Below are 16,445 nucleotides of genomic sequence, written 5' to 3'. Positions count from 1 at the left end.
GGGTGGCCTACGCCGTGTTAGGGTGGTCCGAAAAATGGCCATTTTCGTCGATTTTCACAAAAACCACTTTTTTCAAAAAATCATAACTTCGCTCCATTTCAACCGATTTTAGCTGTCTAGGGCGCAAATGAAAGATGATAAGTTGGACTTTCAAGAAAAAATAATGTGGAGTTTCAAAAATCTAGCCTAACATTTGAAAAAGTCTTATGAAAACATCAAATGCCGTTTTGACGGTGTCTGGACCAAAGAGCCTATATCTGAAAATATTTTTAACGGATTCCTCGGACAATTTTACATAACATATCAAAAATTGGGTGAGGTTCATTAACAGGATTCAGAGATATGATTTTTTGAAAATAAAATCCGGGTTTTTCGACGCGCCGCGCGCGAAAACGAGAAATTGACGAAATCGGCAAAAAATCAACTTTTTTCACTAAAACTGCGATAACTAGAAAATTTCAGCGATGACCTATAGATGTTAGGGTACCAAAATTTTCGTAATTGAAATACGCAATCGATCATGGCCGTTCATGGTCACCCGCGACAGACACGGAAGACGAAACAAAGAGAAACGCAAAAAGTAACTTTTTCAAAACTTTTTTTCGTAAAATCGCGATAACTCGTGATGTTTATAAGCAAACCCCTTATGTCTATATATCAAAATTTTTGTAATTGTCTGCTCTACAACTTTGTAGAACATTGTTACACTCTAAAAAAAACCCTGCAAAGTTAGAAAAAACACGAAATTTTAAAATGAAAAATTTTGTTCTAAATGAAAAAATGACCCTTCTGGGTCAATGTAGATTCGAAAAGTACATTAAATTTCCCATAAAATGACATGTTCCAAATTTTTCACAGTCGAGTAACGGAAAATGGGAGAATTTTTAAAACGTTTTTAGTGTTTTTTTCGATGAAAAATACGTTTTTTTTTTAATTCTGAGTACGCCATCAAATCGGGTGTCTAATTTTACATAAAAATTCCTTTGACACCAAATTTCTATCTCATCACCGTTTCAGGCTGCAAATTATTGAAAAAAAACCTCTTTTTTGCATGTTCAAAAATGGAAGGGGTCGTACCGCCCCTCCGTCACGAGATATCAAAAAACGGACCTCGGATTCGTGATCAGGGACAAAAGTTACCCCTTAGGACAAAGTTTCACGCAAATCGAAGAGGGGTCAGGGCAACTTTTCCCGATTTCGTGTGAATTGGTAGAGAATTACCCATATCATTTTTAGTTATTCGTCGAACAAATTTTTGTTATTATTTTTTGTTATTTTACAAATCCTATCATCCTAATCCAAACCAAAACCATAACAACTTTGGAATAACATTTTTTGTTATTGTAAGGTATGCACTTCGGAAGAAACCGGTCAAGAAAAATTTCAAATGGGCAGCAGCGGTAGCGAAAGCAAGCCAGAGAGGGTGAAGAAAAGCCCCAAGAAAACGTTCCCTCTCTTTTGTTACGCCGTTCGTAAAGCTGTTCCTTGACCCCCTTTCTTTTGAAGAGCATACCGGCCCTAGGGAAGAAAAACTCCAACTGTTATTAGGATCTGGGTGATGAATAGAAAGAAATCGTAACGTGATTTTCGAATGATTCCACTTTGTTTACATCTACAAAATAGGAGGCTGTTCAAGCACAAGCATGACTTTTTACTTACTGGTAAATTAGCTGTTTTATAATCAGTATTATGTGTTTTATTTTATCGAGCAATTCCATGTCAAATAGGGAATCGGTTGTACCCGACCCTCTCCGATTTCCATGAAACTTTGTAGACATGTTATCCTAGGCATATATAAGCCATTTTTGTGTATATGGAGCCAGTTACGCTCGATAATGACATTTGAGAAGGGCGTTTGTGTTTTCAATATTTTTGTATTTTAAATACTGCTGTATCTCGAAGCCGTTGCATCGTATCAAAAAGTGGTCAAAGACAAACTTGTAGGAAATTTGACGGGTTTTCCGAAAAAAATCACTGAAAGAAAAAAAACACTCCACTTTTATGAGATTTTTAGATTTTTAAGTTTAAAAGTCAAATTTGAAGGTGAGCCCACGATTTTTTTTTTCGTTCAAAATTTTTGTGCTAATAGTCTAAGATGTTACAAAAAGACTCACGAAAAATGCAGGATGGAGCAACTCACCTAAAAAAATACAAAAATCATTTTCTGAAACTGTTTTTTTGAAAAGTGCTCTAAACGTCAACATTTTCAAAAACCGAACATGAGAGTCGATTCTCCAGACAATTTTACATAAAAGTCTCCATATTGACCATTGTCCTAAGTCCAATCCTTGTGAAGTTACAGTGGTTTCAAAAATATTTTTTTTGAAAAAATAGGTTTTTTAATGGTTTTTGGCAATTTCTATATGAAAGACTTGATTTTTCAGTCTCGAAAATATTTTTGCCGAAAATTTCCCACATGTTTGTCTTTGAAATTGGACGAGCTTTCCGGTAAAAATACTTTCGAGACTGAAAAATCAAGCCTGTCATATAGAAATTGCCAAAAACCATCAAAAAACCCTATTTTTTCAATATTTTTATTTTAAAAACCGCTGTAACTTCACAAGGCCTTCTAACGGATGGAGAAGTAAAACGTCGGTCCATTTGCGTAAAAGAGGTTTTGGGTAACTCACCACACATAACCTTCGGACGCCTAGAAATGAGCAGAAACTTGCAACAGAGCCCACAAAAGACCCGGGGGTCGTTAAAGAGGATTGCTTTGCTTTTTTTGTATATGAGTCTATTTCCGGTCACGTTTCTAACATCCGGATTAATACAAAAACACATTTTTATACATAACATAACATACTAAAACTGGTTTGACCGAAATCGGTTCAGCCAGTGCTGAGAAAACTCAGACAAAATTTTGGTCACATACACACACACACAGAAATTTGTTCAGTTTTCGAATTTGATACGTATACATGAAGGTGGGTCTACAAGCTTTCTGAAAAAAGTTCATTTTAAGAGCAGGATTACAACCTTACCTCAGTGAGTAAGGCAAAACATAAACATGTCAAATAAATTAATAATTTTTTCCATGGAATTTTTTTTACGAGCTCCAAAAATTAGTTACATTAGCCAATACAGAAACGTAATAAAATATGGGCAATGTTTCTGCAGGCCATAACAATAAAAATGCCAAATAAAGAAAATATCCAGCAAACGATGCAATGATTCAATTACAAAAAAGCTACTCGATATCTCTGTATACCATAAAAGGCTTGCCCTTATGTTTATTTTTGAAATACAAATACATGCACAAGTTTTAGTTAAATTACACCAAATGCGAAGAAAACAACCCCTATCGTTGAAAAATAAAATTGCGTGTAGCAATTTGCTATGACAATTAGAATTTTACTTGCGACCACAGTTAACGAAAAAAAGTCCATTGCATCCAATCGAAAGGCAATTAGAGCTCTATTTGCAATTTTCGTTCCCGCTTTTTTCATTATTATTTCATTTCAGATCTGCTAGCATCGCGCTCTCAGGAAAAAGGAAAAAAGCGTCCGATTTTATGGGGTGCGAAAACCAATTGTAAACATTATGGGATAAACTTTCATTTGCATGTAAATGGCATTTTTAATAACAATCTGCCAAAAAATTTGGCTGTCTACGCCTTCATGTTGGTCGGTGCAAAATAGAATGTGATCAGACAGATGCGCAAAAATTGGTCACCAAAAGGACTTTTTTTACTGGGTTTTTATTTTCAAACGCAGCATTTGGAGACATGTGTGCCCATTGTCAAACAAATAAATAATTTATAGCCATGTTTCATTATGCTTGTTGGAATAGTCGGTCTTTTTTGGACGGCTGATGGCTGTGTGTGACTGTGGTCGAAAATTTAGTTTTGGGTAAAACAAAATCGGCTTTGCGGTTTTTTGTGCCTGTGACATTATTTTACGCATGTCATTCTGCGGTGCACTACTGCTCAACGATTTAATTATTGAGTTTTCCTGACGAGAGACGCACCCACCGCATTTTGTTGGTTTGGTGGGTGAGCATAAGAAATTGGTCGGAAAACTTGGAGAGTCCTGCTGAGTTGAGAAACTGTACTGCTGTTTTTCATCTGGAATAAAGACCAGCGAATGTGCTGGGATATTGTTTTCATTTTCTATAGAGTTTTAACAAAAAATAATTATTTACGAAATGCCACTTGAATCACAATATTTTTGAACGATTTCAAAAAAAAAATTATGAGCAAAAAATACAATTGAAATGGTTGCATGTTATTGAAAGACATTTCTGATCATCCATATTTTTTTCCCTGAATATGAATTTGTATTTTTTGACTAATAACTATGTCCACAAAAAAAACGAAAAATGCTACACGTGACGAAAATGTTGCATTTAGGTCATTGAAGGTGGGGCAAAAGGAACAATCGCTTGTAGGCAATATAGTTTACCTATAATGTTTTACTAGTAATCGCGAAAATTTAAATCTAAAATTAAAATCCCCCCTTGTTTTACGCCTAGCACTCTTCTGGTCATTTATTAACATTTGTAGTGCGCCATTAGGTACTACGCTGACTCGATTTTATGGTTAGAAAAGGGTGCACTATTTACATGCACATTAGCTATCAAATGACGTCACGGTATATGTTGCAATGAGGCGCGATTCCCGCCTTATCCTCCTGGCCTTCTATCGGATGGGAAAGTAAACGTCGGTCCATTTGCGCAACAGAGACCACAAAAGACCCAGGGGTCGTTAAAGTGGATTGCTTTGCTTTTTTGCATTGAAACATCACAAGCGTTAGAGCGGCCAGGCCTACTGAGTAAAGTTGTACCGCACAGACATGATTCGTTGAAGTGGGTTTAGTTTGAGCAAGGTGTGTTCATACAACAACACAATTCTGAATCGACAGGGGAGGAAGAAGCGTGGAGACACACCACCATACGCTCCGAGATTTGGTTGTATTCGTTGAGAGCACCATGCTTTTTTTTTTTTTAATTTATATTTATTCAAATTTCTTTTCCATGTACATTCATTCAGTTAAAATATTATTGAGTGTCCAATCACAAACGATGACTTTTCACCTCAATTTTAAATACTAGCAACTTTCATTTATTCATGAAATATTGTAGCTTTCGCTATTCAGTGATTTCAAATGTAGTAGGTCCTACATGTACAAAAGGGAAAAGGGATACCTTAAAACTAACTTATAAACTATATAAAGAGCGGATCAATGCAGCTGAAGACTGCAATGATTTTTGTCGAAATGCATCAATTATCTTATTGGACATAATATCCAAAGTGTCAACTTCGGCTAATTGATGAAGTTCACTGGTGCTGAACCAGGGAGGAAGTTTCAGAATCATTTTCAGAATTTTGTTCTGAATCCTCTGAAGTTTTTTCTTCCTGGTTAAGCAACAGCTTGTCCAGATCGGCACAGCATAAAGCATGGCAGGTCTGAAAATTTGTTTATAAATTAACAGTTTATTCTTGAGACAAAGTCTAGAATTCCTGTTTATAAGTGGATACAAACATTTAATATATTTGTTACATTTAACCTGGATACTTTCAATGTGATCCTTGTAAGTAAGGTTTTTGTCAAAACCAAGTCCAAGATATTTCACTTGATCCTCCCACTTTAAATTTACCTCATTCATCTTTATAATGTGATGACTTTTTGGTTTAAGAAAATCAGCCCTTGGTTTGTGAGGGAAAATAATAAGTTGAGTTTTTGCAGCATTTGGACTAATTTTCCATTCTTTCAAATAAGAATTGAAAATATCCAAGCTTTTTTGTAATCTTCTTGTGATGACACGAAGGCTTCTGCCTTTGGCGGAGATGCTTGTGTCATCAGCAAAAAGTGATTTCTGACATCCTGGGGGCAAATCAGGCAAGTCAGAAGTAAAAATATTGTATAAAATTGGACCCAAAATGCTTCCTTGAGGGACGCCAGCACGTACAGGTAGTTGATCAGATTTGCTATTCTGATAACATACCTGCAGAGTACGATCCGTCAAATAATTTTGAATAATTTTCACGATATAAATCGGAAAATTAAACCTTTTCAATTTCGCAATCAAACCTTTATGCCAAACACTGTCAAATGCTTTTTCTATGTCTAGAAGAACAGCGCCAGTAGAATAGCCCTCAGATTTGTTGCTTCGAATTAAATTTGAAACTCTCAACAACTGATGAGTAGTTGAATGCCCAAGGCGAAATCCAAACTGCTCATCAGCGAAAATTGAATTTTCATTAATGTGCGTCATCATTCTATTAAGAATTATTCTTTCGAATAATTTACTTATAGATGAAAGCAAACTAATGGGCCGATAGCTTGAGGCTTCAGCAGGATTTTTATCCGATTTCAAAATCGGAAGTACTTTGGCATTTTTCCAACTACTGGGAAAATATGCAAAATCAAAACATTTGTTGAAAATTTTGACCAAGCAACTTAAAGTTGCTTCTGGTAATTTTTTAATTAAAATGTAAAAAATGCCATCCTCACCAGGGGCTTTCATATTTTTAAATTTTTTGATAACAGATTTTATTTCATTCAGATCCGTATTAAAAACTTCATCTGAAGAAAATTCTTGTTCAACAATATTCTGAAATTCTATTGAAATTTGATTTTCAATAGGACTCAAAACATTCAAGTTGAAATTATGAGCACTCTCAAACTGCTGAGCAAGTTTTTGAGCTTTTTCCCCATTAGTTAATAGAATATTATCACCATCTTTTAAAGAAGGGATGGGTTTTTGAGGTTTCTTAAGAACCTTTGAATGTTTCCAAAAAGGTTTGGAATAAGGTTTAATTTGTTCGACATCTCTTGCGAACTTTTCATTTCGCAGGAGAGTGAATCTGTGGTCAATAACCTTTTGCAAATCTTTTTGAATTCGCTTCAGTGCAGGATCACGAGAACGTTGATACTGTCTTCGGCGAACATTTTTCAGATGAATCAGAAGCTGAAGATCGTCATCAATAATGGGAGAATCAAATTTGACTTGGACTTTAGGAATAGCAATATTCCTAGCATCCAAAATTGCATTAGTTAAAGATTCCAAGGCTGAATCAATATCAGCTTTGGTTTCTAAAACAAAATCATGATTTAAATTATTCTCAATATGATGCTGATACCTGTCCCAATTAGCTTTGTGGTAATTAAACACAGAACTATTGGGTCTGGTAACTGCTTCATGAGAAAGTGAAAAAGTTACTGGAAGATGATCAGAATCAAAATCAGCATGAGTCACTAAAGGACCACAATACTGACTTTGATTTGTCAAAACCAAATCAATTGTTGATGGATTTCTAACAGAAGAAAAGCAAGTTGGCCCATTCGGGTATAAAACCGAATAAAGACCAGAAGTGCAATCTCTGAACAGAATTTTACCATTGGAATTTACTTTTGAATTATTCCAAGATTGGTGTTTGGCATTAAAATCACCGATAATCAAAAATCGAGATCTATGCCGAGTAAGTTTATTCAAATCCCCTTTGAAATAATTTTTATTTTCCCCAGTGCATTGGAATGGCAAATATGCAGCTGCAATCATAATTTTCCCAAAAGAAGTTTCAAGTTCAATGCCCAAACTTTCAATAACTTTTAACTTAAAGTCACGTAACGTGCTATAAGTCATACTACGGTGGATAACTATTGCAACTCCACCGCCATTTCGATTCATTCGGTTATTAGTTATAACTTTATAATCTGGATCACTTTTCAAATAAGTGCCAGTTTTTAAAAATGTTTCGGTTATAACAGCGACATGCACGTTATGAACTCGTAAAAAGTTGAAAAATTCATTTTCTTTCGCTTTTAAAGAGCGAGCATTAAAATTCATAATATTGATGGAATTACTTAGATCCATGATTAAACTTCAGGGTAAGAACAACATCATTCGCAAATTTTAATCCAATCTGGATTGCTTCCATCATGGATGTAGCATTACTCATTGTTTGAATCAAACCAAACAGTGAGTTTTGCAAAAAAGTCATTTTTTCAAACGTAACATCGCCGAGATCAGAAGATCCCAAAGCGTTGCCAGCAGAAACATTTTCAAATGAGATTTGAGTTAGCATAAGAAATGCCATTGTTGTTACTTAACTTTTCCACGGTAGGGGTATTTCTAGAATTGTTCGAGTGAGACAGCACGAACGTTTGATTTAAAGATGCAGGTACAACCTGACTTTGAGAAAATTTCGGTTTGGATTTCGGCTGATGCTTAGCACGAGAATCCAAAACCTTTTTTCTGATGGGGCAATCCCAGAAATTTGATTTGTGATTTCCACCACAATTTGCACATTTAAATTGGGTGACTTCTTTCACGGGACAGTTGTCCTTGTCGTGAGAAGAGTCCCCGCAAACCATGCATTTTGGAACCATGGCGCAATGATCAGTACCGTGACCGAATGCCTGGCAACGCCGGCACTGGGTCAGATTCTGGCCGTTACCGCCATGTTTCTTAAAATGCTCCCACTTTACCCGTACATGGAACAAAAACTGAACTTTGTCCAAAAGTTTCAAATTGTTGATTTCATTTCTGTTGAAATGAATCAGATAAAATTGTGAAGTCAAACCAAAGCGAGAAATATTCCCGTTTGATTTTTTCTTCATCGGTATTACTTGGGATGGGGCAAAGCCAAGCAACACCTTAAGTTCGTTTTTGATCTCATCCACCGACAAGTCGTTGGAGAGACCTTTCAAGACCGCCTTGAATGGCCGAGCATTCTTGGTCTCATACGTGTAGAAATTGTGTTTGTGGTTTTTCAAATAACCAACAAAAGTTTGGTGATCTTGTAAAGATTCCGTCAACAAGCGACATTCTCCTCTTCGACCAAGCTGGAACGAAACCTTCAAATTGCAAGTTTCCTTGCAATTCTTCAGTTGCGTTCGAAAGCTGGCCAAATCGGAGACGGAAGTCACTACAATTGGCGGAGCCTTTACTCGTTTCTCGACGGCAGAAGGCTCAGTACGAGGAGAAGGTTCCTTGTCATCAGTTTCGGATAAAACACCGAAACTGTTTGTCAATGGAATTGGAGGATTGACCTCACATTCAGAATCAGAATCAGACCTCAGAAGAGGCTGTTTTCTTTTTCTGTTTCCGTTAGCCGGTTTAGCGTTCAAACGCTTCACCGACGTAACGACCAAATCTTCAGAAGATTTGCGTTTACCTTTGTTTTGACGCATTTTGCAAGCAAAGTTCTCTTAAAAAGATGGCTTCGTTTGTAAAATACAACAAAATTTCAGGCGGGGTTAGTCTTGAAAAGACTGTTTAGAATTTTGGAAAATAACTCAGGTAGTCTTTAAAAAGACTGTGAATTTTGTTTTGAAATAACTCTGAGCTTAGGTAGTAAAAAATACCGCAGCTCTAGTGTCCGTTCACCACGAAGGTTCGCAAGACACTGAGAGCACCATGCTAATGGTACGTTCGTTTGATGGCTCGTTCCACACTGAAAGCCGCACTCAGAGCTGTCAAAGTGTTTCTTTAAAGAAACTCGCGCTAGTTCCGCACGAGTTTCACCGCCATCTTGGAACTGAAACTCTAGTGCCGCACTCGATATTTTTTTCAGTTTTATGCGAGTTCCACGCGCACCGACAAATGACGTTCGATTGAACCAAAACTGGCACTGACGAGTGCGGCACTCAGTGCCGCACCGGCTCTTCAAACGAACGTACCATAAGAATATTTGGTACTTCGGGACCCTCTGGGATGGGACATTGTATCTCCACGAATGCCCTGGACACTTTGAATCTATGACATTTCCCCGAAACCCACATTCCCGAAGAGACATTTCCCCGAATGCCACATCTCCGAAAAGACACTTTCCCGAAATGTCATTTACCCGAAAATCATTCCCCCGAACAATCCATTTCCCCGAACGGCTACATCCCCGAATGGCGACTTCCCCTAAAAACCATTTTCCCGAATGGCCACTTCCCCTAATTTTCCACATCCCTGAAAATCATTTTCCCGAATGACCATAATCCCGAACGGCCATTTCCCCGAACGCCACTTCCCCGAACCCGGTCAGGCGGGTATGGCCGTTGTCCAGAACCGCGCGCGATCAATAAAGTATCATGTCCACAATAGAGCTTTATGACGTTTCGCGTACGCACACTAGTGCACCATTTGATTTTGCTGGCAGACAAAATTTAACCTCACTTAATTTTTGTGTACGTACACGCAATACAAACGAACGTTGATTACTCTATTGAACGTTCAAAAAATTCCGAGCTTCACTTGAATTTTGAATATTCAAATTGATGTAAGTGCGACAACTGGCCAAAGGGATTTCAGGTCAGAACGTGTTTGACACACGTTCAGGCCCGACTACCGCAAAAATTTGTAATTGTTACTCGGGACCTTGGCAACCAAAATCAGCTGTCGAGCTTAAGTATAGCCCCTAAACTACTTTAAAGTGATTTAGTTATTTTAAATCTAAAATGGCGGTGATGAAATATTCAAAAAATGCTTTTTGTAATTCAATAATCAACTATTTAGATTTGATTAAAAGTGTTGGTCGCAGAACTCGACTTGGACGTAAAAAAATAAAAAAAAAATTGTTCAAAGCCTTCATCCAGCCAAAATTGATTAAGACAAATTAGTTCAGTTAAACAAAATCTAGAACAAACTGAATCCTGCGCATCGAGTCGTTGCATGAAGCTATCGTTGCTGTTCTATCCTTACCACGTAGATACCGTTTTGGAAAATTGTCCTTTGCTGAAAATGGCCGCTACAAAAAAAAATCTTTTTTTATGGAACGTGGATGATCTCAATACCCCGCACTCTTGAAGTGTCCGCGTGGTTTATTAATGGCCTTCTACGGTAATTTGTTTTTTTAATCTTACAAAACACGTAAGAAAATTTAATATTAACGTCATACTTTTATTAAAAAAAACCGCTAAATAACAATTTAGTTTATATCTAGGTCATCATTCGGAAAAATTGATTTTTTGGTGAAGTAACCATTCGGGTATATGTAAATTCTGGAAAAAGGCAGTTCGGTAAAATGGCCATTCAGGTAAATGACATTGGATATGGAATTTTCGGGGATGTGGAATTTTCGGGAAAATGATTTTCGGGGATGTGGAATTTTCGGGAAAATGATTTTCGGGGAAGTGGCACTTTCGGGGAAATGATTTTCGGGGATGTGGAATTTTCGGGGAAATGATTTTCGGGGATATGCGATTCGGGAAAGTGGAATTCGGGGATAAGGGATAAAACCGTCGTCATGGCCTAGTGGTTAGCAATTTTGCTTACCAACCCAAATGACGGAGGATTGAGCCCCGCCTCGAGCGACTTTGATTTTTCGTTCATATTTATCATTTCAAATTTATGTGTTCTTTCTCGTTGGGAGCAGATGGGAATCGGACCCAGAACCATTTGCTTACAAAGCAACACCGTAACCGGTCAGCCACTCCCTTTCCTAAGCATTTTGCCGAATGTTTTTAAATTTAAATTTCAAGGCTAATAAAAAAATTTAGAATAGACAGTCACTTTGTTATTCGAGTACTTTTTCCTATTCGTGTAACCAATTAATATTCTTACAGTTTAAGTTTTTCAATAGAACACATATTCTTTGTGTGTCAATATAAAGTAAAGACACAAACCATATATGAAGTTTACAATACTTTGATTATTACTTTTAGTTGTCACTAATTCCTTCCCTTACTTCTATCTTAAGCGGTGTATGCACAGGGTTACCAGGTCTGAAGAGTAAAAAATCTGGGAAAAATCTGGCAAGCCACTTTTCTCAAAGTAATGAGCGATTTTTTGTTCAAAAACTGTGTATTTTCACTTTTTATACATTATAGCTTCACAATATAAACAAAATACGTCAATAAAACAATGTGAGGAAGAAATAGAAAATTATTTTTTTCTATTTGGAGCTCAAAAAATCTGGCAATGAAAGATTTATCTGGCAACCTGGCACCCCTGTGTATGCACATCGGAAGGAACCGGTCAACAAAAATTTTAAATGGGCAGCAGCAGCAGCGAAAGCAAGCCAGAGAGGGTGAAGAAAAGCCCCAAGAAAACGCTCCCTCTCCTTTGTTCTGCTGTTCGTAAAGCTGTTTCTTGACCCCTTTCCTTCCGATCTCCATACTAGCCTTAAAGTTACATGAAAACAAATTCATCACCGTACGCTACAGTAACAAACATGTACACTGAAACCCCGATGGTTTGACACCAACTGTTGTCAAACGAACGGGGTCACTTTTTAGTTTGACACCCCTTTTACACGGAATTTACACACACTATCAAACGTTTGGTTTGATAATGTGCGTAAGCGCCGTGTAAAAAGTGACAGTTCGTCACTTTTTAGTTTGACTTTGACCAACCAACGGGGTACAACCTAAAAAAGTGTCAAACGAAAAAGTGACCAACCACCGGGGTACTTTCTTCACTAATGTAAAAGATCCCATCAAAACACTACAACACAGTAACGTCATCTACAAAATCCCTTGCAACGACTGCTCACAATCATACATTGGAATGACCACCCAACAGCTGCGAGAAAGACTGTACGGACACCAATCCGACATCAACAAACTTCAACTGTACTCTTGCAGAGGACTGACCGCGGACGATACAGCTATGGTTCAATTAAGAGAGCGGACGGCTCTGGTTGAACACTGCATAGACGAACAACACTCGTTTGGTCTACAACAAACACAAATTGTGGATCGCAGTTTCAAACCGTGGAATCTGCAATTTTTGGAAATGTTCCACATTCTGAACACTCCGGATGTGGTAAACCGTCGCACAGATGTCGACCGGATCAGTTCTACCTACCAGGGCATTCTTCACACTATCAAATCCATGAAACTCAATAGAACACAAAATGTAAACAATCCACAACAACCAAACACACACCAAAACACATAGTACCGTGATACCACCCATCTAAACACCCCCCTTTTTTTTCGGGAACACACACACACACACACACACACACACACACACACACAATAAGCTATGTACGCACAACACTACAAACTTTCTCCCGAGTTACGTCACCAGCCTTCACTGTTCAAAACCCGTTGTGTAGTGAAGTGTTGATGGCGCAATTCCCCCTGGCAAAATCGAGCGAACTCCAGATTTCACGGTGGCCTCACTACTATTTTGGGGTGAGTCTGGAACAAAACAACTTCTTGTGCGATGTGTTGATTTTCCTACTCGATTTTGCTAGCCGGTCTGGACGAAAGGATCTCCAAAACCCCACCCCGACCAAGCTTTGTGTAAGCATTTCGGACTTGGGACACTGTCTGACACGAAGTAAGTGGCTGGACACATTTGGGAGGGATTAAACTAAGTTATGTCTTCAATAAACCCTAGATCCTCCTGAAGAAGACTCAAACCAGAGAGTCGAAACGTCGAGTAATTTTGAAAAAACGGTGTTTCATTTGCCCCGACTGTCACAGCCAACAAAAAAGCAGCACCGGGGGTTGAGTGTATCAATTAAGTCATCGCTAGCCTTATTCATTCTCCTCCACTTCCTGCAACATCCTATGCAGCGTATACAGCTGACTACACTCAAACCCCGATGGTTTGACACCAACTGTTGTCAAACGAACGGGGTCACTTTTTAGTTTGACACCCTCTTTACACGGAGTTCACACACACTATCAGACGTTTGTTTTGACAGTGTGCGTGAGCGCCGTGTAAAGAGTGACAGTTCGTCACTTTTTAGTTTGACTTTGACCAACCAACGGGGTATAAACTAAAAAAGTGTCAAACGAAAAAGTGACCAACCACCGGGGGTTGAGTGTAATTGTAACCGAGAGACACACACCTACACTTTATCTTTACTTTATCTGTATTACCAGAAGCATTCGATATCCTCATCTTCTTCCACTTTATTCTTTTGTGCCTTCAGCTATTGTTCTCCCGTTGTGGATTCATCTTGCGTAGTCTTGTAAGTACTTCTATCACTCTCCAGCTTAATTCCTAATGAAGGTGTTGACTGCAGTCGTTCAGGTGGCCGAGGAAATGTTGACCGTTTTTTTCATTCCTGGAGATGGTGCTTGTCTATTTTCAGCTCTAGCCCATCAGCTGTGGGGACATCCGTTGACTTCTTCTGAGCATCTCTTTTTTTGTCTCAACTCGCCATCGACGTTTTTTGGGGAAGGGAAGAGAGTTTCATCGATGAAATGACAAGCCACTTGTTTCCAAAAAGTGGGCACCAAATCGGCTTACCCCACCGGTTCCTTTGGATCTGGAAACGTCAAACTGAATCTACCATGATAATTTATCGACCGACAGAGGCAACTACGCTGGAATCTGTCCACCTAATGAACTGTAACCGTCATCGGTATCATGACCCTTTCCAGATATTTCAATCGCACCCAGCATTTTGCAACCTGGAATGTTCCGGATGATCTCAAGATTCTACGCTGTAACATCGATGCCCCTTGTTCTTGAAACACAAAATCTTTGTTTGCTGTCTACAAGAAACCCGTCTCGCTTCCTACACCATCCACACTGAGCATAACGGGTGGGTTCAATGTGAATCGCCAGCAGTTCCGGTGCGCCGTGAATTAGCTCGTTAGTGCTCAAGCGGGTCACAGACAATATGTGCGTACTTCGAATACCCGTTTTTCTAGAGACACTTCTTTGTGTTCTCCATATACACTCGTTCTTCCAGTGACCAGACCGATCCTGAATTCACCAAATTGTCCAGTTACCGTGATCACCGATCTCACGTGCTCTTCATGGAAGATTGAAACGCCCACGTCCGTTATCGTGATTTATTGCCGTATAAACGCGAGCTAATTTGAAAGTTTCTACATCATAATCATTGCAACGTGAATGGCGATCAGCTGAAGAACTTCTTGCATCTGTTCGCATTAATATCCCATATGCATTTTTTGCAAGTTTGAAACGTTTTGTCATCTTTTTAGAAATATACTCGAAGCTTGTTTGATGGACGTTCGGAACATACAAAATATGATACTTTTGTGGGGGTTTCCCGGTAATCCTCTTGAATTTTGCTCATTCATTTGTAAAAAAGATGATGGAACTAGTATTAAAACATTTTTCACTTAGTCCTTGAAAATGTCATGGAAAATGTTCAAATACCAGTCCCATCTGTGAAAAAGTCTAATCGGAACTTGATAACGTCATGATTCGAATTCCCGGACGCTTCGAAACCCGGACACTTCATTTTGTTTTATCAATTATTTGAATATAAGTTCGCATTATGAATGCCAAAACTGTGTTATTTGATGAACTCCAACATCAACTTTCATTTAAAGTTGGTTGAACGCTGTAGTTAATGCCAAAACAATTAAATACAATAAAATTATAAGTTAACCAAAAATGCGAAACATTTCACTTGAAATATTTCATAGGCGTTCGAAGCACCGGGAAGGCAAAGCAGAAATTTATGGTTACGATTTCCTTAAATTCTAGCAAATGTTTATATAAACTATCGATTGTTTTGATGTTATCAGCTTATTTGAGACCTAAAGAATGCCATTCATTGACATTTCAGTCCAAATTTGTGCGATTCATAAGTAAAATCGAGTGTCCGGAATTCGAAGCAAAAGTGTCCGGATTTCGAATCAGCTTTTATCAGTGTCCGGGATTCGAAGCACAACAAGTCATCTTAATTTTGAAATTCTGATGAAAAATTGTTTGAAAAGACATATTTTGCATGCATTTTCTTGAAACTGACTGTTTATACTACATCCTGATTATATTTCTACATTTCCATCTTATTTCATGATTTTTTGCCAGCTATAACAAAAATGATATGCTACTAAGTGTCTGGATTTCGAATCATGACGTTTCGAATTTTTGGTAAACTTATAATTTTATTTTATTTAATTGTTTTGGCATTAACTACAGCGTTCAAACAAACTTTAAATGAAAGTTGATGTTAGAATTCATCAAATAACACAGTTTTGACATTCATAATGCGAACTTATATCCAAATAATTGAAAAAAACAAGTTGAAGTGTCCGGGTTTCGAAGCGTCCGGGAATTCGAATCATGACGTTACCAGTGACACCGTTCAAAGCGAAGGAGTGCTGAAGGCTTGTTCGCTGTTCAGCAAGAAAAACCAAGAAACTCGTAGGCGAACACAGTTTTGATTTGGAAACAGCCCTCTCGAGACATAAGGAGCCGGTCGGCATCACTTCGGAGCGAATAAAAGCTCTGCTTATAAGGCAGTATTTTCTCTAGTAGAACGAGAGAAGCAGAAGTTTTTTTTTTCATAAAATTATTTTCGATTATTTTTATTAGGTCCTTTTCGGTACTGGGACCTGGTTAGGACCGAGTCGGCTTTTATAATTACATTTGACTTAATAATTACAGAGGATCTTGTGTGTAAATGTTAGTGGGAGGGGAGCCGATTACCCGCGGCCTACTCGGGGTTAGTAGGGAAGGGATTGATGTTAAAGACAAGGCGTGGGAAGGGAAGGGGGATTGTGTAGGGGTCTTGGTTGGCTCTGCTGGCCTTTGCTTTTGTCCTCAGAAGCAGAAGTTCTGGA

This window comes from Culex pipiens, chromosome 3 (assembly GCF_016801865.2).
Source record: "Culex pipiens pallens isolate TS chromosome 3, TS_CPP_V2, whole genome shotgun sequence".
NCBI classification, from domain to species: domain Eukaryota; kingdom Metazoa; phylum Arthropoda; class Insecta; order Diptera; family Culicidae; genus Culex; species Culex pipiens.
Note: the sequence above shows the minus strand (reverse complement) of the source record.